This window comes from Uranotaenia lowii, chromosome 3 (genome assembly GCF_029784155.1).
Source record: "Uranotaenia lowii strain MFRU-FL chromosome 3, ASM2978415v1, whole genome shotgun sequence".
Taxonomy (NCBI): Eukaryota; Metazoa; Arthropoda; class Insecta; order Diptera; family Culicidae; genus Uranotaenia; species Uranotaenia lowii.
Genome location: NC_073693.1, coordinates 260,970,092 through 260,994,497, shown reverse-complemented (window position 1 = coordinate 260,994,497; position 24,406 = coordinate 260,970,092). Strand labels below are relative to the sequence as shown.

General features: G+C 35.8%; 1 protein-coding gene across 1 annotated transcript in view; it reads left to right on the top strand.

The window, feature by feature from the left end:
• Positions 1 to 24,406, top strand: part of LOC129750878 (protein obstructor-E-like) — a 308,119-nt gene that overhangs the window by 20,530 nt on the left and 263,183 nt on the right. The gene's annotated exons all lie outside the window — the stretch shown is intronic.

Genomic DNA, 24,406 nt, shown 5'->3' with positions numbered 1-24,406 from the left:
TTTACGATGCTTCATGGCACATACACATTTTCTCCTATAGCTCATAACAATCTCTGAACCTTCTACTTTGAGTTGGTATATTTCATTACTTAAAAATCCTTACCAAATAGAAGATTTATCATTTTTTGAAAATCCTTACCAAATCGTAGAAAATAATGATTTATTACAAGCTAGTATTTCCACGTGTAAGTTTACATTTTGTTGCACGCAAACGATCTGTCAAAAATTAGCTTCGCAATCGTAAATTGCAACAAATCAAGCGAGTTGAGAGGACAGCTTGAAATTAATAGGCGAATTGAGAGGACAGCCTGTGTTATTTATGAGCAATCAGGCGAGTTGAGAGGATAGCTTGAAATCAAAAGGCGAGTTGAGAGGAGAGCTTGAGTTATTAATGAGTAATCAAGCGAGTTGAGAGGACAGCTTGAAATTAAAAGGCGAATTGAGAGGACAGCCTGAGTTATTTATAAGAAATCAAGCGAGTTGAGAGAACAGCCTGAGTTGTTGATGAAAAATCAAGCGAGTTGAGAGGACAGCTTGAAATTAATAGGCGAATTGAGAGGACAGCCTGAGTTATTAATGAGAAATCAAGCGAGTTGAGAGGACTGCTTGAAATCAAAAGGCGAATTGAGAGAACAGCCTGAGTTGTTGATGAGAAATCAAGCGAGTTGAGAGGACAGCTTTAATTCGAAAGGCGAGTTGAGAGGACAGCCTTAGTTATTAATGAGAAATCAAGCGAGTTGAGAGGACAGCTTGAAATTAAAAGGCGAATTGAGAGGACAGCTTGAGTTATTTATGAGAAATCAAGTGAGTTGAGAGGACAGCTTGAAATTAATAGGCGAATTGAGAGGACAGCCTGAGATATTAATGAGAAATCCAGCGAGTTGAGAGGACAGCTTGAAATCAAAAGGCGAGTTGAGAGAACAGCCTGAGTTGTTGATGAGAAATCAAACGAGTTGAGAGGGCAGCTTTAATTTGAAAAGCGAGTTGAGAGGACAGCCTGAGTTTTTAAAGAGAAATCAAGCGAGTTGAGAGGACAGCTTGAAATTAAAAGGCGAGTTGAGAGGACAGCCTGAGTTATTTTTGAGTAATCAAGCGAGTTGAGAGAACAGCTTGAAATCAAAAGGCGAGTTGAGAGAACAGCCTAAGTTGTTGATGAGAAATCAAGCGAGTTGAGAGGACAGCTTGAATTCGAAAGGCGAGTTGAGAGGACAGCCTGAGTTTACTAATGAGAAATCAAGTGAGTTGAAAAAACAGCTTGAAATCAAAAGGCGTGTTGAGAGGACAGCCTGAGTTGTTGATAATAAATCAAACGAGTTGAGAGGACAGCTTGAAATTAAAAGGCAAGTAGAGGGGACAGCCTGTGTTAATGATGAGAAATCAAGCGAGTTGAGAGGACAGCTTGAAATCGGAAGGCGAGTTCTGATGACAGCCTGAGTGTTTATATCGTCAATGCAGTTGAAATCCTATGTTTTCACGCTGGTGATTGGCAACCTTGCCAACCAGCGACGAAAAAAAATTCATCAAACACCTCGGCAATCGGCAACTCTTTCTTTTGTTTGGTACCGACACTTGGAAGATGTTTGAATGATGTCTGGTCAATATGCAGTGCCGTCAGTGATGTCGCCGTCGCTGATATTGAGGAATACTCCGGTTTGGAGATTCAGCGACAATAATTAAAAGGCGACAACAGCTTAAGTGGCTTTTAAAATTAATGACCAAACGTGTTGGACAATTTAAGATGATAGTGAACAATGAATGAAGTCGAGAGATCTGCTTGGATTTAGTGTTTCAAATTGCGAGTTGTGAGGACAACTAAAAAAAGCGAGTCCAAGGATAACCCAAGCATCTCCCCAATTTTAACCGAACGAGTTGAAAGAACAGCTTTAAATAAGTATGAATCGCAAGGTGAATCGGGAAAATAATTCAAACTCATAAAATGAGTTAGATGAACGCTGGAAAAATTGGATAGAACCTTGTTATTGATAACGTTGCAGGAAAAAGCCTTTGAAATTCAAATGAGGTATTGGCTAACAGCAAAATGAATGAACGGAATTGATCATGAAATAAGGTGTAAACAACATGAACATTTTTATTGAATTTTTAGCAAAGATAGTAGATATAAAGATACCCAGCTCTTGATATTTTCCATATAAATTCCAACAGACATTTTTTCTACAAACATCAGCACCACCTGCTGACGGAAAAGGTCAACATTTCTCACAAATTGTGTTTAAAGATCCGAGCGTGCAGATCATGATGCACTCTGATATGTTTTCAATCAATTTAAAATTATTCAAAATGCACTCTGAAGTAAATTTATTCAATTTTGCAGAAACAAATGCTACTGATTCAGTAAAATTGAGCTAACCGCATTCAGATTCATCGATTGTGAAAAAACTTAAACTTAAACAGTTAAAATAATAATGAAAACATTAACGTTCACAATGTTTTTTATTCGATTATTTAAATCAACAATGAATAAAAAAAGTGTACAAAGAAAATAATAATTTAAGAATATTGACCAATTTATAATTTAAGAACATAGTGAAATGTTGAATTTCAAGCCAGTCTCAGTGTTTAAAACTTCTAGGAGGTTTTAAACTCTGAGACCAGTTCAAAATTCATCTTTCAACTATTTTTAGTTACTGGCTAGAGAAGATTTTTCATTTTCACCTGAGGTGTACCGCTACCTTCATTTACTCTGTTAAATTTGTACATAGAACTAAATTTAGCTAAATGGCCTGCAAGGAAATCAGTTAGAAAAAACCCAATACTCAAAATGCTGTATGATATAAACAGCTGGATCAACTTCTAAAACTGTGGCTTTTTACTTTACCTGAAGTGTCGTGTTAAATTTTGAAGAATATTATTTAATTATTAGTTTTGCAAATGTTGAGTCTTTTTCAAAGTGAAACAATCAGGCTGATATTTTTTTTGGAAATTTGGATATTGTGCAATCTTTTGCTGTCACAAAAAGCGGTTAGCGATCAGAAAAATAAAAAAAAAAACTGATTTAAATAGGTACTGATTTGAAATATGGCACAAATATCACAATCCAAAGTTCTAAAGTGTGCAGTCTTATTTTGTGCGCTGCGCATAAAATAATCCACACCCTCATTTCTGACACTAAAGATTTTTGAGTGCAAAAATTAGTTATTGTTAATGGAACTTTTTATTGCTGTGCTTTAAAACTCAATTGAGTACATGTGTCCGACAGTGTGATTAAAAATGCTTTACATGAGTTTTTTCTGCTAACAGTGTTCACTGTGTTTTAGTTGCATTTCTGCCGTCATATTTGATGGTGGCGCTTATTTTTTTTTGTCTCCCGGTTTTCATAAGAGTTGGGAATCTTTATATAAACTATTTTTGTTTTTAGTGTGTCGAATAGACTGACTAAAACTGAAAGGCCTCTGGCACAAAAGATAAAATGCGAGATTTCCTTAATATTAGGTTTGTTGGCAAACAATGTAATTTAAGAAAAACTTAAAGTTCCTAAAAGGATAAAAAATCAACAGATATTAGAACTGAACAAGAAAATACATGTTGAGACCAATTCAATTCATGTGAGTGATTGCACTATGCATAGCTTATTAAATTTCATGGTGGTTCGCAGAGCAACTGAGTAAGAAATTTTCTTAACATTTTGTTTTGCTATCAGGGATTAAATCTTCTACTAGTGATAATAATAACTAGTTTACCCCTGCGTGATAGATACAGTTTCAATTCCAGTAACGGTCAAAATATCTGACCATATGTTGTTTCCTGAGAATGAGGTAAAATTCTGTACATGTGATCCGTTAAAACTAAAACGAACAAAGGATAAAATGCACAGAGGACTCGTTCTGTACGCAATATTTAATGCATTACAGTAAGTAATCATCATTTGTACGAAAGTGCTGTGCTGACTGCTTATCGTTAATATTATGTGAAAGAATTAACACAACTTATCGAGACTAAAATTTATATTGATACGCAATCACAGTAAAGTGTGCTTGATAATGGAGATCATTCTCACGATTATTTAATTCGGCTGATTTTATTGTACTTAATACGATGATACTTCTTCGATGCGAATAGAATTAGAAAAGTTTGGAATTGGATACGAATCTTTTGGCCAGTCAGCACTTTTCTGTAGGAAAAAACGCTAACTTTGTGTGATATGGTGTCTCACTGCGTCTGTAATCTATTTTTGAAAATTTAATATAAACAAAAACCATTGTTTCCAAAATTGATTTTTTTTGGAAAAGGAAGAGGATGTGTGAATGGATTTAACCGACATTCGGTCATTCGTCGCGAGCTTGTACGCCAGTCAGTTAGTCAGCGATCAACGAGCGTGAGTGAACGAGTAGAGCGGTAGTGCGCGGTTCCCCCGGCGTTTTAGGTCGAGTGGTTGGCACACCGGTGCCTCCGAGCCCTGGACCAGATCGCACAATAACCATAGCAGCTTTGACTACTAGCGAAACGTCGCATACGTCGCGACGTTGAGAATCATATGCAATTGATAGCCTAAAGAAAATCAACAGTAAATAACGTAAACAATGTTTGTGTACTACACGGAAATCGCCTACTGGACTGAAAGAAGAATATGATTGTAAGATCGTATCCGACCAAAACACCAAACATGCCGACGGTTATAGCAACGCCGGATGTGGTTGGTCACTCTCGATAATATGAAATCCTGCTTTTTCCAAGGCGTACTTGAAACAATATTGTCATTTGTGGAATATTCACCAAAAAACATGCAAATTTTTATGTTGAGCTTTGCAGTAAGTTTCCTGAACGGAAGAAGGGTTGTAACTTCTGTTGGTGGAACCATTTTAACGATGGGAAAACTTCCAGATCATAATCGACTCTTAAACCTCTCGTCTTATTTTCAATGTTGCAGCGATTTGTAATTTGTACCTAATGAATTTTGGTCATTGAGCTTCATAAAAGAACAGCTCTCAGTATCTACAGTGTTAGTTAAAATCATTTTGTGAACTTATTTACAAAACCTTTCAAACTGATGCCTATCAAAAAACGTTTCTTCGGGAAATTGGTTTAGTATGCAGTGCCCATTGTATAAAATAAAGCCCATAACAAGGTACGGCGAAAGAAAGGACCCCAATTTATCGCCCCCATAATCGACTTTACGCATATGCCTTAACGAGTGCGTGTGTATCGAATTAATCAATTATTAATTGCGAGTCGCTGGGTCGAATTAATTTATGTCATCTCCTCGCCGATCGACGACTGACTGTTCTCGAATTTATTTCCCGGGTTTTTATTTGTATATATTTCGCTCCAACCCGACCGATTGCCTACCTTAAAGCGACAAGGGGTAAATTGTGACAAATTGTCAACCCCCTGCAGAGTGTCCGATTGTCGTATTTTATTACCAGTGAAATGAAAAGGAAAAAAAGGAATATTTCACGATTCATTGGCTTTTCCATTGAAAATATGGGCAGACGATTATGCAACAGTATTTACACGAATTCCATTGTCTGGCTATGGTTGATAATGTTGCTGAATGAAGTTTATTTTTAAGTGTTGAAAATATTTGCTTGGGCTGCATCTGCAGTTTTTTTTCAGAACACTGTTTTATTGTTTATCAAAATATATTCACTTAGTTGCTTTGCAGATAGCATTTTAAACCTTAAGTTGTTGTAACAACCTTACAGATAAAAAGAAAATCTCCGTCTCAGTGGTGGCCCTAAGCCACCCTTTAGTTGATCGTCATAAATCTCAGTAAATTATGGCATCCCTTATTGGAAAATAAAACAAATAGAAAACGGTCATGTGGGCTGCTGCTTCCCTTCGATTAGAAACCGCTCTGATTGCTCCCCGTCGACCCAAATTGAACTTTACGACGGCTGCTCTAATGGAATTGTAATAACTTAGCATCTGCTTCCAGATTTAAGGTGAAGACATCGCTAAGGAGACTGTTTTTTTTCCAAATCGCTCTTTAAGTCTTTCGAGAAATATTCAGAATTTCGTCGAAATTTACAGAAACTACAGATTATGTTGTTTTTTTTTCTGAGTGTTTGCTTCGTGAAATTGATCAAGAAATGAAATACTTACCTCAATACTGGATGTTAGGATATTTAGACAAACTGTTTTATCTCATATGAACATCCAAAATTTATAACGGTTTTGGGTTTCCATGTTATTTATCTTCGATAGCAATTTTCAAGTTTATCTTGAGCTAAATTTGAGTTTTTAAACTGCGTTAAAATTAGAAATTTCTCGTCGTAGGTTATTATTTTGCCTTTGGTTACTTTGAAATGAAACTTTAATTTGATTCACGGATCGACCATTCCCCTTAAAGTGCTTGGTTCGAAGCAATATTTTTAAATACAGAACCACGCTCTGTGAATGAGCAGCAGCTAATATATATTGTTTTAATTAACCGAAATTGAGCGCTTGTTTATTTGTAGGATTTTCACCCAGTATAGTGAGAGTGCATAATTTGGCACTTCAACTTTAGTATCTTTTACTCGACCAGCTCTAAATCCGGATATTCTAGTTTACATTTAACTTCAAGGCTACATCAGAAACCTTATACGAAGCTGGTTAAAGAGAAAATTTTCCGAGCCTTTTTTTCATGAAGGAATTTTATTCTTTGATATAATTTCATGAAACTGTAATCATACACTTTACTAGCTTTGATGAGCGTTTGTAAAATTAATTTCAAACACGAATATCAGATTTTCGATGTTGTTTTCTCCTGTCAAAACGTGCCCTCTCTAGCTAGCATCAACTCGATTCCAAAAATCCCAAATTAATATTCACCGAATGTATCAATTTACACCGCCAAATAAATAGGAGGAAGCTGCATATCGAGTATGGTCAGAATGATGATAAATTCCGCGGTATTTCTCTGTTTTTGCCAACAAACACAAACTGGTGCTGTTGTGCTCAAATTGTACAAATTGCAAGTGAGAATGTGTTTGCTGGTCAGCTTCCACTAGGTATCAGTAGCGCGCTTAGCACGAAAATAGTTCCAGAGAACCGCTGGAAAGTGGTAAGATTATTCCGCGAAATGTCCCTAACATATGTTGTAAATTGCAACCAACCGCACGCACCGGGAGGCGTGGGTGAATGCATTTTTCGACGATATAACGGTTTAGGTTCGGGTTTCAATAATACTTGTTGATGATCAAAATAATAAATTTGTGTGAGACATCGGCTATTGGTTTTGTTAGAGTGGTACACAAATTAAATAAAAATTGCCTACTTTGGATGGCCTTCAATCTAGAATTTCTGACCTAGCTATGGCCTAGTTTTTAGTTGTTCCACCTCCTGGTGGTAAACTTTTATTTACAATTATTGTTCCTAGACTCGGCAAGTGATCACGTCTTCTCAGTTTGCTTTTCCGGGAAAAATAGAACGACTCATGGTAGGATTAGCCACGTACAACTTCTACTCCTTGAACTGGACTCTGAATTTTGATCCCATTCCAAACTGCGGTTGAGCTTTCTTTCGATGGTCATATCCACGTTCTTGTAACTCAACTCATTATTGGGACTTTACGTAACGGCTCGGATGATTCTCAACGAAAGACGCTCTGCTCCAAGGGTATTTCTTATCAGTCGAATACCCCTTTTCGACGTTATCTATTGCGTAGAAAGTTTTTTTATTTTTATTATTTGATCACCCAGATGGTAGATTCTTTTTATTGATTGCTATCCAAGGCACGCCGAGCCACCGTTTCTCCCCAGTATGCTACTCTGGCTCCATGGGTGCAATTGGTTGACTCTAGAGTCTAGACACTATGTACCCCTACGCCAAAAAGTCCATCTGGGGCCTTGAGGTCCGGCCTTTACTCGTGACTCGATGCTCGCTTGGTTCGGACGCACTCTACTCGAAAGCACACGTACGGGCCTTTTGCGCTTGCGACTCAGATGAATCCCGACGGTGATGTCATCCTACCCGACTCGAGTGGCTCATCCGACAGCGACGTGAGACCACTCTACCCGAGAGTACTCCGCGACGTGAATACTCTTCCCCCTACGAGTTCGACTGCTTTATACCGCAAAATGGAAGAGATCACGCTCGCCAGGACTCTCCTTCTGCTGCAGTGGATCGCTGAGTTGTTTGACATGGCCTGCGAGAGTGCTGCTGTCGCCATTTCCGCTCTTTTCCATGCGTAGTCGACGTGGGCCGTGAAACTCAGTCGATCGTCGTTCATCACTCCCAAGTAATTGAACGCGAACTTTGATTTGATTGTGCAACGTCCAGCTGCAGTCGCCCCTGATTGTGCTGAAATCAGGTGTGTGATTACCACCATCCTACAGATATATGCCGGAATCCTCATACGAATGAGCGACGATGCAATCGCTGCTCAACTGACGCTGTTGAAGGCGTTCTTCACGTCAAGAGTGACCACTGCGCAAAACCGGTCTCATCTCCTCTTTTTAAGTCTGGCTTCGACTGCCCTTTCGATGACACGTCGAATGGCATACACCGTACTGCGGCCTTTTCGAAAACCAAACTGTTTATCGGATAGACCGTTCGCACCTTCGGTGTAGAGCTGTATCCTGCTCTGGGCCACCTTCTCTAGCACCTTTCCAGCAGTATCCAGGAGAACAGTCATATGGAACCCTCGGCCACGAAACTTCCTCATGCTGTGGGAACAGCACGTTGACGATTTCGCGCAGTTTGTTCGGACACGTTTCCTGTGGCATACCCCCGCTCCACGTCTTGGCCATGACAATCCTGTAAGCGTCGCCCCAGGGGTTGTCGTTGGCGTCCTCGCCGAGTTGCCTGAAACGTGCCTTTTTGCTCTCCTTGATTGCTCTCCAAAGGGCAGACCTCGCAATTGCGTAGTGCACTCTTAGCTTCGCTCTCGCTGACGGGGACCTTGCTCTCTGCATATGTTCACCTCTTGGCTCCAAAAATAACACACAGGTGATTGGGCTGCTTCCGGAAATCCATGATTGTGGCATGCTTAGAAACTTCAAAATATGAAGTGAAAAGTGCATGAAAAATGATGCAAGTACTTTAGGTTTCGAATGAGTGAGATAGTGTGAAATTCTAGAAAACGATGCTAAATAGTTTAGAATTCTGATAACAGCCACAAACAAGAAGTCAAATGCAAATCATACGGAATTAAAATTCAATGGAGATTTTCTACTTTCGTGGTAAACTCTAAGCCTATGTTTCCTTACTTTTGTAGGTACTGCTACGGGGAGTAAAGATGCTTCGCCATAGTGCCCAAAATTCAGTGGGAGTTGGTACCTTCTTTTTCGATTGCCTTTCTGCTATGTTTTTTTACTCTCTCGTTCATGCAAATTCAAATACTGCATAGCAAAACGAACACGAATGAATATAAACGCAAATAAAGAACAACGTGATAGTTTTATGAATTAACATAAAGTGTATTTCATTTTCTCTGGCTTCGTGCTGATGCTGGGTGCTCTTTCTTCAGCAGCGCTCTTCCATTCCCGAATATGTAATAGCGCACCCGTCCCTTCTTTTTTAGGGGTGGAGGTTTGTAATAGTGGGTGGAAAAGTCACTAAATAAATAACATGATTTAAACTGCGATGCCACTGGGGAGTTTATGCATTCGGTTCCTAGAATGTGAATAAATTTTTGCCCCGTTTCCACCGGGCGGCAGCAACTTTCTAAATGCAAACATAGATTTAATTCTGTTTGCAAAACTAATTGCAATTTTTCGCAGTTCAATTTCCACCAAAATTTGTTCATTATGATGCAGAAGTCGTATTGTGTAGCGAAATTCGTAGGTACTTTTTGTAGGCGAGCGACTCACACAAATCAACATCAAATAGCCCCACAAAGGCTTTTATTGCTGCTCTGACTTAATGAACTTTGCTCAATAAATTGCGGGCCACCGAATGCGGGCAGGGTTTCGCTATGAGAAGTGAGAATATTTAGCAAAACCACTAGAGAATCATTATATCATCATTATAGCAAGCAAGGCACCCGTTCGCCCGTGATTGCATTATTATTGTAAACGAAAATGGCTTCAACGACGCCTTCAGTGTGGAACCTTCGCGGAAAACTCGAGACGACGACGCTCCTAGTTAGGGCATAGCGTCTAAAGAAGCCCGCCTGCCAAATGTGTACAATAATAGAAATTTTGCGGGGTCATAACTCATGCCGATGGTTAGAGTACATCGTCATTGTTAGCATTTATCGGTGATAAATTTCAATTAATGAATGGAGAACATTTTCAATTTATGTGCAAAATATGGTGGCTTGAGATGTGATCTATTAAAGAACAACAAATCATGCTGTTTAGAGGGAGACTTAAGATGATAGTATGAAGTTTGAATAGATTTTTAAAAATTATGTTCGAATGTTCCTGTTTATGAGATGAACATTATCCAAAGCTCAATTTCAACATTTTTTAATTCAATTTGTTGCCTGAGCGAAATTTTCTCCGTTGACGACTGCAGCGGATGTCACATGGTCAGTTGAGCATAAGTGTTATTGTGCAATTTGAAAACAAACCATTTCACAGAACCACCTGGGCTCACTTAACCTAACTCTCATCAACAGACCCCTGTTGTGTCAAAAAAAAAAAACACACACCACACAGGTATAAACATCACATTGATTGAGTTCATGATGGTGATATTTGGTAGTTTGTGACTCGCTCAAAGCTTCGTTTGTTCGTTAGGAACCCGAAAAGGTGTCCGCGATGATTATCTCCAAAGCAAGATAAACAAATAGAGAGTAGATCAGTTAGTACGCCCCATTTCGTCCATGCGTGAAATTACGTGAATCACAAAATTAACAAAGAAAAAAAACTAGTTCAACGAGATCATCGAATTAGTAACCAGTCAGTCTATGTTGTAGTCCTCAATCCTCCATACCTGCTACATACAAAAACGCGACGCCGCGTCTCACCCGGAGGCTGGGCATGTTTGATGTTGATATAACGTGACGTGATTGACCTGAGGGCAGTTTGCTCCGAAAAATAAACAACCATCAACCAGGTGGAGCATGTATTTCGTTGGTGTCTCTAGAGGGGTAGCATTATAGAATGGCATACATCAGACTTCGTGTGGAACATGTTATTGTTTGTTTAGTATTTTGAAGAAAATTTAAAATCTAAGGAAAACGATCGGTATTTATTTATTTATTTATTTATTAAAAAAACCATGTAAAACTTCAATTTTCCGTTATATGAATGATAACAACTTTTCATTTATATTTTTATAGTTACGACATATTTCCTTACCTTGTATATCAATTTCATCAGGATAACTAGTTGATAGTTCGTCAATACAAGTTGCCTAAAAGTTGCCAAATCAACCTTTACAAATGTAATTAATGTGTTTGTGGAACGTTTGTAAACAGCCAGGAAGTCTGGATCAGGGGGAAATCGAAAACCGGAAGCCGCTGAGACGACAAAGGGAGTTGCCGGTAGTTTCAAGCGAAACCCTAACCTCTCTCTCCGAAATGCCGCAAATAAGCTGGGTGTATTGTATACAAAAGTGCATCGAGCCAAAAAACGAGCCGGACTATCGACTTACTAGAAGGTAGTGACTCCAAACCGCGATGATAAAAAAATACGACGGCCAAAGCGCGATCCCGGAGGCTGTAGAGTGTACACGACGATGCTGACGAAGTTTGACTGCGTGGTAATGGAGGACGAAACCTACGTCAAAGCCGACTACAAGCAGCTTCCGGGACAGGAATTTTATACGGCAAAAGGAAGGGGAAAGGTAGAAGATATTTTCAAGCACATGAAACTATCAAAATTCGCGAAGAAATATCTGGTTTTGCAAGCCATCTGTACCTGGCTTGAAAAGCAGCATTTTCATAGCTTCAGGGACTGTCAACCAAGAAATTTACGTGGAAGAGTGTTTGAATAAACGTCTGCTGCCTTTCCTGAAGAAACACGGTTGTTCCGTACTGTTTTGGCCGGATTTGGCATCTTGCCATTACGGTAAAAAGGCCATGGAGTGATACGCCGCCAACAACGTGCAGGTGGTTCCCAAGGACAAGAACCCTCCCAACACGCCAGAGCTCCGTCCAATTGCGAAATACTGGGCTATTGTCAAGCGGAACCTAAAGAAGACCAAAAAAAAAAACTGCTTAGGACGAGCAGCAGTTCAAGGCAAACTGGCTTTCTGCGGCGAAGAAGGTGGACAAGGTGGCTGTGTACAAAATCTGATGGCAGGGGTTAAGCGACAGGCCCGGCAATTCGAATTTGGAAAAGCGGAAGCCTAACTGAATATTTTTCCTGAATTTTATACTAATTAAACTTGAAAAAGAAATTTGATTTGATTTTTTAAATAAACGATTTCACCGATTTACACGCGTTTTCCCTTGACCAAATTTTTACCGTATCACCCTTCAGGCATTGCTTCATCCAGCTCATGATTATATACCATGTAATGAATTTTTTCGATCCCTTTCATCGTTAAACTACGTAAATTTCCCGACGGCACCTTGGATTGATGCCTGCAAATCACCTAGACTTCTTAATCTGCGATGAAGAGGATCCATGATAATAAATGTTTACGAACTACTTTTCAATACTGTCCACATTTGACATTTTTGAGTTGTTATTACAATTGAGCATTAGGTAAAAACAAGTGCATTCGAGTATGATGTGTATGAAGTATGCAAATTCAAAAACAAGATGTAGGCAGAAAGAAAGCTAAGACAACTCTCGTATTTAGGAAAGGGTTACCATACGTACCCTTTTAAGAGTGTCTACATGTACTCTTTTTCGATCGAGTAATTATCGTACTCTTCTTTTTGTGAAATTCAACGAAATGTTCTCTTTTTTGTTGAAAGACATTTTTACAGAAAATTGATTTTATTTGTTCCAGTTAATGAAGTTTGTTTTTAATATGTTTTACTAGAATTTCATCAAAAAATTCAAAGAACTTACCAATACTTAGTTAAATATCCAGTTTCCATTTCTATTTTCTGACAGGTACTTAAAATTCCCCCTAAAACTGAAAATTTGATTAATTTTTATTTTCCAAAATATTTCAGGTTAGATTTTTATGTGAAAAAAACGATCCATATTTAAAATGCATGTTACTTTATCATTTCCCAATGAAAATTTTAAAACTTTAAATTTTATAATTTAATTTGCCATTTTCAGATGAAAATTCTTAAATAGCTCACTAAAAAGCATTAAAATTTTCTCAAATATACAAAAAATAAAGTAGTAAATTTTTGCATGAAAAGTCAAAGATAAGCTTTGAAAAGTGTTTTAAAGTACCGTCTGCATTACCAAATATAATGCCTAAATAGCTTTTTATGGCTCATTTCATGATACAACTTTCATCTGAAGACATCGAAAAAGGCCTTCTACTCCTTGAAGAGATATGAAGTAATTGACTATGAATCTCTGTTTTTGTGCTCGGAAAATAAAAACACATCCACCGTCATAGCCGATTTAGGCTTTACAAACTGAATAAATGACGTGAACAACTTAAGATTAACATTCTTATCACTCGACCACCGAGACGTGCTTATCTAGGGAGCATTTCTAATTTGGTTTAAATTTCAATTAAAATATGATAATTAGATAATTGCTATTCTTTCTAATATCTCCTAAAAGTGAATGGCCCTTTTTGGTGATTGAAAATTGATCATGAAGTGGGCAACAAAATGATATTGTTTGCAGAATATTTGGTGATGCAAACACTTTTAAGACTTATTTACGACTTTTCATGTAAAATTTTCTAGGTACCTACTTACATTTTTTAAAATTTATTTTTTGAAAAGCTGATATAATTTGTGCTCGGTGCATTTTTATGTCCAATTTTATGACTTCCATTGGAAAATGATGACAATTTTATGTGCATCTGAAAAAGGAGTTGTTCTTTCATAGAAAATATCACGGTGAATTGAATTTTTACACATCTTCAAAAAATCATGTGCTTTGAAGTCGCAAAAATAAATCAAATTTAAAATTCTGGGGAGATTCCTACGCCACATCGCAAAGTGCCAGATAATAAACATTTTCGATTATATAACGATTCTTCTTACTCTTTTGGAATAAGCATCTCAATATACTCTTTTCGTCGTTGCAGGATATGGTAACTCTAATTTAGGTAGATAATAATTATATTTTCAATCCTAGGATGATGAAACTGTGCAACAAATTGATTATCACTTTAAAAACAAGCTTCAGGTAATCGAAAATATTTATGTATGTTTGTATGTTTATTATCCACCATGGGTGCACGGATTCACCGCAGTTTTACCAAAGCATGAACATCTTAACATTCTTACATTATTCAATTCAATGTGTTTCATACCCGGCACCATGGCTTCGTGTTTTCTGCTTTGGATGAATGATTCGTGTAACTGTATTAGTTTATTCTGGAAGAATGTTTCAATCATCTCCAAACCAGTTGAAAATTTATAAAATTTACAATTCTATAAATTTACTCAGGCATTCCGGCATCCGTGTATATGCCTGGCCAGTTTCCAGATGATTGATCATTTCGTTATATAAGAATATAATGATTACGAAATTTAATGTACACTTTCACATCTTACCTAGTTATAGGACTTCAGCCCATAACTTACCTTACCCACCCTGATAATAACCTCAATTCACTTCTCTTTATAAACCTCTTATTGGTATTCTGATCACTCCTTTCTTTACTCCCACTAGGTTTTTTTTAACAAATCACCCTGTAGTAACCACATTCTTTGCCTTCTATTTGGGCTTATACTTTTATTTTTCTCTTCACTTCACTACTTTATCTTCACTAAAAACTTCCTCTCTTCCCCACTTGCTGGAAACCAAGGGTTGTTTTTTTCAAAATAAGATTTAAACCTCTTCATTTTTCCCATTAACTGAGCACACATCTTCCACAATTTCAAATCCTGTAATAAAGGCTGTAGACCAGGCATGTACCGCAATCATTGAATTTCCAAATAACTTTTCCGCGAGATTTCGGCCGCTATCAATTTCTCAGGACAAACGCTCATATCATATCAATCACTTTAATCCCCTCAAATTTTGTAACCGCGGATTTAGCTTTGAGCGCAATGACTCAATATTAAAAGAACAGTTTTTAATTTTCACTCCATTTCCCCCCTTCTCCCATCACCCCTATTTATTATTGGCTCATCTTTTCATTGCGCAAAGCATTTGATAGCTGCATAATAACCATAACCATTCCTTGAATAATTTTCATTATTGATTTTTCAAATCATTTGTGCTGTACAAACCAAACCGCAAATCGACGAAAAATTGATAACTTTACGCCAATCCAGAAAAACGTAGCAGGCCATGATTTTCTCCATGCCCATCTCACACGGCACAATTTAGCGCAGTTGAATAACTCGATACCCCACACCATTCTTTTCTACAACCAACATAAATACCACTTCCTCACCCCTGCCACCCAACGCTTGCTTTGAACTTTTTCATACTCTTCTCTCGTTTCGCCACGCCAAGCGCCCGGGAGACATGTTCGGACATGTCTTGGCGCCTTTTGTAAATTTAACTATGATTGCCACTCAAACCCGATGTTATTCTAGTTCTAACACTTTTCGGCACTATCGTTAAAGTTTTCTTTTCCTGGAATCGTTTAATCAAACGGTTCCAGCATACCGCACATTTATAAAATTAGAAAATAACGACTGGAATAACCGTCATAACTAAAAACCAAACATTCACAGAGGAAACGGGACTTTTGACACCATTTTCTTCATTTGAGGGCTTTCCTCTGAGCGCACAATTTCATTTTTTTCCATTAATGAATTGATTTAAAAATATGATTCATATCATCGGTTAATTTTCGGATGTACTACGATTCTCGTTTTTCTCTAAACCATCGAACCAAAACTGAATTTTGTTCACCGACTCGCCAAGCACTACGCGTAGGAAAGGAGCAAACAAACAAACGAACCGAACTGCTTGAGCTCTCGCGCACGACTGTCAGGTAATCGAAAATATTTATTCTTTTAAAATAAAATGACACCGATGCAATAAACTGTTAGTTTTGAATTAAAATTAAACACTTAAAAAATATTTTTATTTCAGTATGGACTTGAAAAAGTTTTTGTTCGAAACACTTTTTTTTGTCCTAAAATATCACAACTTGCAATGTATGAACGACTCGTAGGCAACTATCTAGAAAAAAAATCAAATTCAGAGGTGGCATTTTTTTTGGAAATTGAGTTTTAGCACGGTGTGTTTCTAGAAGATGTTTAAAAGAAAAAAAAAAACTGTAACTCTAATTTTTTAAAAAATTGAAAATTTAGCCTTTTCTGAGTCATTTCCAGGCAAAACTAAAATATTTGGTCGGTGAGTCCCCATACGATTTGTTTTTTTTGAAGATTTATAGTCTAAATTTATAAATTTTCAATCTGAAAAATTATTCCAATGCAATGGAATTGCAATTGTTTTCTTTGAAAAAAATTTTTTTTTCATTTCTATTCAAGTTTTCGTTATTCTGTAACATAAAAAAAATTTCAACGTTAGAAAGATACTAATTTTTGGATTGAAATACTTATGTTATATGAAAATTTTACTTGAAATTTATTATTTGGAACATCCTCGTTATAATTGGTGTTATCCAAATGTAACTTAAACTTAAATTCATATGTGTATATCTTGGAAAACTTATTCTGGTTAAATGAAATTTAAAGATACATAAGCAATAACAGACAAACATCCTTTGATTGGTTTCTTACGAAATATTAAAAAAATGTTTCTCTTGTACAAACTTGTTCTTTGAATAAATTCCACAATATTTGTATCCTCAGATACATATGAAAACGCATTTGGGAAAAAAATTAAAAAATTTTAGATGCAACTCGTTTATAGTTTTATTTTCAATTTCTTTTACCTCAGATTAAAATTTAAACAAATCTCAGCAGACCAGTTTTTAATAGAATTTTTAAAGTAAAATTTAGTTAAAAGTATAAGTAACTGCACTGAAATCTGTGCACCTTCGACTACATAACATCAATTTACTTTTACTTTTTCGCAATTACAAATTACTTTTTCGCATATTGTAGGTGAATCAATTTTCTATAAATCATCTGAACTTCATTTTGCTTAAGAATTTAAATACTGTTGATATTAATTAAATAATGGAATCAAGATGCAAAACTATTTTTTTCAGAAGAACATTAAATATCGTCGATAGTTTAAGACCAGATTTGTGCATCCTTATTTTTTTAGTTTTCACGGATTTCTATGGTTAATTCAAACTGATTTCTAGAGGTTTTTACCCCATCTGGTATAAAATTGTCAAAACTATGATTTTTTTTACTGTTACATTAATGCTTCATTAATATTCTATTTAATAAATAATATAACTAAAATTAGTATGGGAACAACAGGCTTATAATGATCATTTTATCAAAGAAAGTAACATGCAAAATTTAAGCAAGATTAAATTTGCTGTAGTGACTTGCATTGAGTCTGAAGTGCAAATGGGATTTTAAGACATTTGACTCAGGAGATATATAAAAACTGAATTCTCTTCAAAATTATTTTAAACGGATCGTTTACTTTTGAATATTAATTTTCTTAATTTTTAAAAGCTTAAATTAAGACAAATGTCTCTACTCCAGATCGCTTCACGATAAGCGCTATCACAAAATGTAATAGCGGTTCCTAGTATTATCTAATTTTCTCAATCATTGAGCTTTTTTTTTTTTTTTTAAAAAAATACACTCCAGTGCTTGCACAATCAGAATATCTAAAGATAATGGATTCAAATGGATTTAAATTATTCCAGATAATTCCAATAATTTAAGATAGTTTTACCCTCTCAGACTGCTGTCAGGGTTTGCCAGCTGATTTTTAAATTTTAGGATAATAAGATATTTTTGTGCCATTTTCTTCGTTTTAATAGCCCTATAACTAGTTTGAAATGATTTTTAAAAATTTTCAAAGTTTTCAATATGATTGATGAGCTACTAGTTCAATTAAAAAATATTGAAAATTAGAACTAAGAGAATTATCACCTCTCAAATTAATAAACACTTAAAACAAAGTACATATATTTTTTTAAAGATTTCAAATAGAAAATTTTCAACAAAAAAATTTGTATGGAGAGTCACCGACCAAATATTTCAATTTTTGGTGGAAATGAACCGGAAAAAGCTCTTCTTTCAGTCCATGCAAAAATTAACGCTACTGTATTTTTTTCTTTAAGTCCTTCTACGAAACACACCGTGTTAGTGTTTAAAATGCATTTTTCACATTGTAGGATTTCTCAATATTTTTCTGTCAAAAATCTTTTTTTTTAAAGTCTGTTGTAGACAGCATTTGTGTAGGAATTGTAATTTCATTTAGAGCTAAAATTTTTCGTAAAAAAATGGCGTGAAACGTTTGGCCCATTTCAAATGTTAGTTTGTGTCTTTTTTGGGAAAACTAAGTGTGCCTAGCGCATAAACTGCGAGAGAATTACACACACACACACACACACACACACACACACACACACACACACACACACACACACACACACACACACACACACACACACACACACACACACACACACACACACACACACACACACACACACACACACACACACACACACACACACACACACACACACACACACACACACTCACACACACACGCACACACACACACACACACACACACACACACACACACACACACACACACACACACACACACACACACACACACACACACACACACACACACACACACACACACACACACACACACACACACACACACACACACACAAACACACACACACACACACACACACAAACACACACACAAACACACACACACACACACACACTCACACACACACACACACACACACACACACACACACACACACACACACACAGACACACACACACACACACACACACACACACACACACACACACACACACACAATGGATGACAGTGAGGTATATTTGTTTTACTATATTTGATTATATCCTTGAAAGATGTACGCCTAGAGTTAAGTAGAATTTAGATCTCTTCAAAGAAACATGAACTTTTATAATCTTATATGTAGGGGTTCGTTTTCTATTCAACAAAACCGACCTAGTCAGTAGCAAAAGTTTGTAATCAAGAACATTTTCAACCATCATTTCGCTCATGTGCCTTTAAAAACGGGAGTTTTTTTTTTAAATAAACTGTACTGACTGATATTATTCGAGTATTATATGACTTCCAATATGTTATTTTTTGGAAATAAATAGCAAAGGTATCAAGCATCGACTTTGACCATTTTGGGGATTCTCGTAATCTCATGTTATTACTGGCATTAAATTGCCTTTCAGGCGAATAAAAATTTATAGCGAAAGTCTTGCGTTTATACACTTAAAACCCAGTGCAAATGAATTTAAGTCTTAAAAAATCTGATAAACTGCATATTGATAAAAAGTTTGATAAATAGTCGAAAAATAGGACACGGAACGGTTTTTTCATAAAGGAATAGGTATTTCGGATGCTTGAACAGCATTCCAAATCGGTGTTAATCAGTGCTTCAATTTTTACACATTACAAAACTTGTTTGTTATGTTTATAATAAATTGTTTATTTCTAAATCATAACTTTTCGAAAGTAAAAAGAAATGGATAATGCTTAAACAATTTCAAGGCAATAACAATTTAAAGAATTTTCAATCAACGTTATGTAGAATCATAATGACAAATCGTACTGCAGCATATGTAAGCAATCATTGTTAGATTATTTTATTCCTAGACCAACTAAACAAATACCGCTGAGTGCTGACCCAATCACGATTCCTTTCACTTTCATCGATGATGTAGTTTATTTTTTCTTCATGTGCTCTCGAATCGACCCACCAGGTGCTGCTGTATAGGTTGTACCGCAGTAGCAGCCAGCATCCGTGACTTTCCTCTCAAACTCTCAACCTTCTCGACCAGCGCTTTTTGCTTGTCTTGCGAACTTCTAACTACAATACCGCTACTGATGAGTGATGGGTCCGTTGTTTGGAGGGGCAAAACCTCGAAAGATCCTACGAGAGGCCCCCAACCATCAGCATCCATCAGCATCTTTCCACACGTGTGGCGGCGCGGCGGCGAAATAAGTTCATAAAACGGCAGCCGTGAACGACAAAACTTTTGCCCAAGCGCGCCGCCTCGCCAGCAAAAGTGGGATGGCGAAAAGTGTGAACTAGTGCAATAATCCTCTTCTAGGGGTTGCCATCATGGGTATATGTGTAGTTGGCTAGAGTCAATAGAAAGAGCAGTGCCGTCACTCGTAATAGAGTAAGCCGCTCATCATCAGGTACAGTGTCGGAGAATAGAAACAGAAACAGCCACCTACCCAGCTAACTGTTATTGGTCGATTGTGTTGGCACAGCAAAGAACAACTGAACCCAAATTGCACAAACATGAGCTAGGCCAAAAGTCAAACAAAAATTAACACATCATCGTCTTTTCGCTACTGAGCCGTTATGCTCAAGGGTGAGTGGATCACGTGCGTTGAGATGAATTCAATGATGTGAACTTTCGTTTTTGATTGTGAGATGAAAAGCAGAATTTCGTAAAATCGGTGCAAGATGTTTTTTTACAGCATTTAGGAGAACTTTTGTCATCAGACAATTACTGATGCAACAGCCCTATCGCGGTAACAAGTTGGCAAATCACTAACAAGTGCAAGTTTCCTCATTAATATTTTCCATGGTTGGTAATTTCATCGCTTGTTTTCTTAACGAGGACGACCGAATAAAGCGTTTTGCTGAATCGTACCTTCACCTAAATGTGCATGATTAATATTGCAAGGACCAGTTTTGGTTAAGGGCGGCAGTTTATATTCATTACCCTTCTATTGTTCCATCTCAACGGTTGAAAACTTAATATTAAACGAATAGTTTTTGCTTAAAGAGAATTTCCTAAGAGCAATAAAGTATTTATCTCTTTTATGGTAGAGACCCTACTTTGGACCTAGAGCCTACTTTGATCCTAAAATATCGAAAATTGAAAATAATCTACTTCGTTGGCATAGGTTTAAGATACTCCTATGCAAACAATAAACTCTTTTTTTAATCCTACCGTACCACTTTTTGGCACAAAAAGTAATTCTTATAATATTGTCAAAATAATTAAAAAAAATTAAAACAGACAACTCAATTAATGGGCGCATTTTGAGAAATCTGAGTTTACCCATTTTCCTAAAATAATAGATAATAAAAAAAAAATCCTGGAAAATTTGTAAAGTGACTAGGACATTTTTGAACATAACGTTCCATTTTAAGAATTGGCTTCATCTAAACTTTGATTTCATACCAACCAATAAATGCAGTTGAAAATTTTCAATTGGGATATAATTAAGAACAGGCCTTGTTCGTTTTTGACAACATTCGATTTCGGCACATGTGCCAAAATCGAAAGGTTTTCAGAAAAAAAAACATTAGGTACCTTATAGTTTAGATATACAAACTATAATTAGATTATTATTCAGACGAACTTCAAAAATATGTTTTTACGTGCTCTAATGGTGATAAAATACAACAACAAAAACTAAATATAAAAAATATAAATAAAAAAATAGTAAATATGACAAAAAAACAAAGATTATAAACAAAACAAGAAAAGTTCTAAATGCATTAGAAACACGATGGGGGTTTGTGATATAGCTCAGTTGGCAAGTCAGTTGCTTCCTGAGCCGAGCCCAAGAGTAAAACTCGATCACAGTTGTACCAGTTAAGTTTTTCAATGACTGTTCGCCAACTGCATCGTTTATATAAGTCGCTAATGATATAAAGATGTTTAAACGACTATAATCGGAATAAACAAAAATTCAGGAACACAATTAAAAAAAAATAATAATATCTAAAAATGATCGGAAACTGACTACAAATTACGATGATGATAAAATAATAGTTTTTTTGTAGTAATAAGTTTCAAAAAAAGTTGAGAAAAAAAACCGTTCGATTTTCGCAACACAAAATGTTCGGACGTGTTGCCAAAAACGAACGGGGTCTGTACCTGTACTGAGCATTTCTAACATTTTTGACAGCTTTATTCAAATAAACTTCAAGTGAACACAAAAACGTTGTAACTACACTGTCCTTTTTTGGTACGCAGAATTAAGTTTGACCGAAATTCAAAACATAGTTCGATTCTGTGAACTTAGAATTGAGTTCCATTTTTCCTCCTTGCGATGGTCCAAAACGGAGTTCGAACTGCGAACTCAAAGTTGAGGGCTGGCATTGAAGTGCTGTTTTGAACCAAAACAACTTAATTTTGAGTTTGGCAAAAGGAGCATGTACTTTGCTAACTATAAGTGATATCTTTTGAAATATTCATAATAGCAGTTTAAGAGTTTTTTGGATCGTTAACAAGCAATTTTCTTAATAATCTTTGATTTAGTATTGAGTTTTATGAATCTGTGTTGATATCATTTTCGAAAAATCAAACTTTTTATTGGTATTTTAGATCTGGGCACCAGGCGCCAGTTCAGTACCAAAACCAAAAATAGTAGGTTCCAAGTTGGAAATTCAGATCATCAATATCTTCAATCAATAATCTTTCATATAATCAGATCATTAGCTATCAATAGATTTAAAAAAAATCCCGTTTGTTTATGAGAAAATTTTGAATTCGTAAAAACAACCGTCCAAAGTAGTGCAACTTATCTTTCCTTTAAAAATTGACAATCTATCTGGAGGTTATCGAGTTACATACATATGTAGGGCTAGGTGGGGTAATTATGAACCAAATTTCTTCATTTGGCACACTTACAGCCACCTGATGTTTAATTCTTATCATAAATTCTGAAAAGCTGCCAACAATGAATGTTTCCGTGCCCTTCATCATTCTGTAGAGCAACTTTTTTTTCGGTCGCAACCCACGTCCTTGAGACGTCTGTTCATAATTACCCCATCTGTTCATATTTACCCCACTCTCTAGGGGGTAATTATGAACACGGAATACGAACTTGGTATAAAATTTTTGAAAAGTAAAAGTAGTTTTACGTTACATTTATCCATAGTAAGCAGTGTATAGTGATTTTTTGCTTAAAAAATTATGTTCATAATTACCCCAAACTCTGTTCATAATTACCCCGGACTATGTTCATATTTACCCCGAGACTTGTCCAATATGATTTATATGGTGTCAGAAAATCTCAATTCAACACCAAATAATGAAAATTATTAGCAGTAACAAAAAAATGGGTTGCTTTATTAAAACTCAATCCAATTCATGTATAAAACTTGCAAATAAACAAATTTAATCAAAATTAAGATGTAAAACAATAGATAAATAGCTATTTAGTGTTCTTTAACTGATATTTTTCTATCTTTTGTTTCAAGAGTTTAATTTTCTTGTTGCATCTTTTACGTTTTGGTTGGTTTATTTTTTCCGTTTCTTTATGTCTTTACAGAACATTTTATTTGATAGGGCCTCTCCATACGTGTGAAATTTTAGACGAGTTAGGCTACTCGATAGTTTTTACATCCGTTTAAAATGTCCTGCGAAGCAAATATCAAGTCTTCACCAAAATGTCGTGGGCTAGGCTTTTTACGTACGTTCGAGATATCATGAAATTGAAACCTATACATATACAGGAAAATCGAAAATATTTTAAAATGGTTGTTTCACAAAAACACTCATTAAAATCTTCTTGGATCAGTGAACAGTCATTTTTTACAATTCTTGTCAGTTCTATATGATAGACAGTTTTGAAAAATATTTACGTTTATAATTTTTTTTATCACCTGTATGAAATTTCACATAAGCAGCTCTTTTCTCAAAAAAATGAAGTACTACCGAAGTTTTCCTCAACAAACTGAAAAAGAAAATTTTCAACCAAAAGATGTTCATTTTGCACCCAATTTAAATCAATATTGGAACAAATTAACATTGAAAAAATTATCTAACAGGTATCAGAAAAGGGGTAGGCTTGAATTAATATTGAAAAAAGAATTTAAGTGAAAAATTATACTGCAAAAAAATAGATTTTGGATCTTTGTTATTCGGATTTAACACATAAACAATTATTATTTGCTGTAATTCTAATGTTCTGAATAGCAATGGACAACGTCAAACATACAGGAAAATTCATCTTTGCTTTGTGGACTGATTCACCAATTAAATTTATCAAAGTTTTTTATATATTTTACTGCTGACAACAGAGATTTAAGGTTCATAATAATGTTAAATTTTACACAGTTATGAATAATAGCTCGAATTTAATTTTTAGTCAAATTAAACATTTCTTCAAGTGTGGTTTATAACCTTATTGTTTATCAATTACCAAAAAACCTGATTTTGGAAGCACGTGAAACCTGTATTCGATATTAGAGAACTATTCCTAGGATACATGTTTTCGGTTTTGGTATTACCGGTAAAACTTTTGACTGCCTTTTTTCTATCAACGAAAAGCAAGTTTTTTTCACTATTTATTTAAACAAAATTAAGACTTGTTTAAATTTGGTTACGAATTCAGTTTTTTTTCAAAATTTTATGTTTTATTCA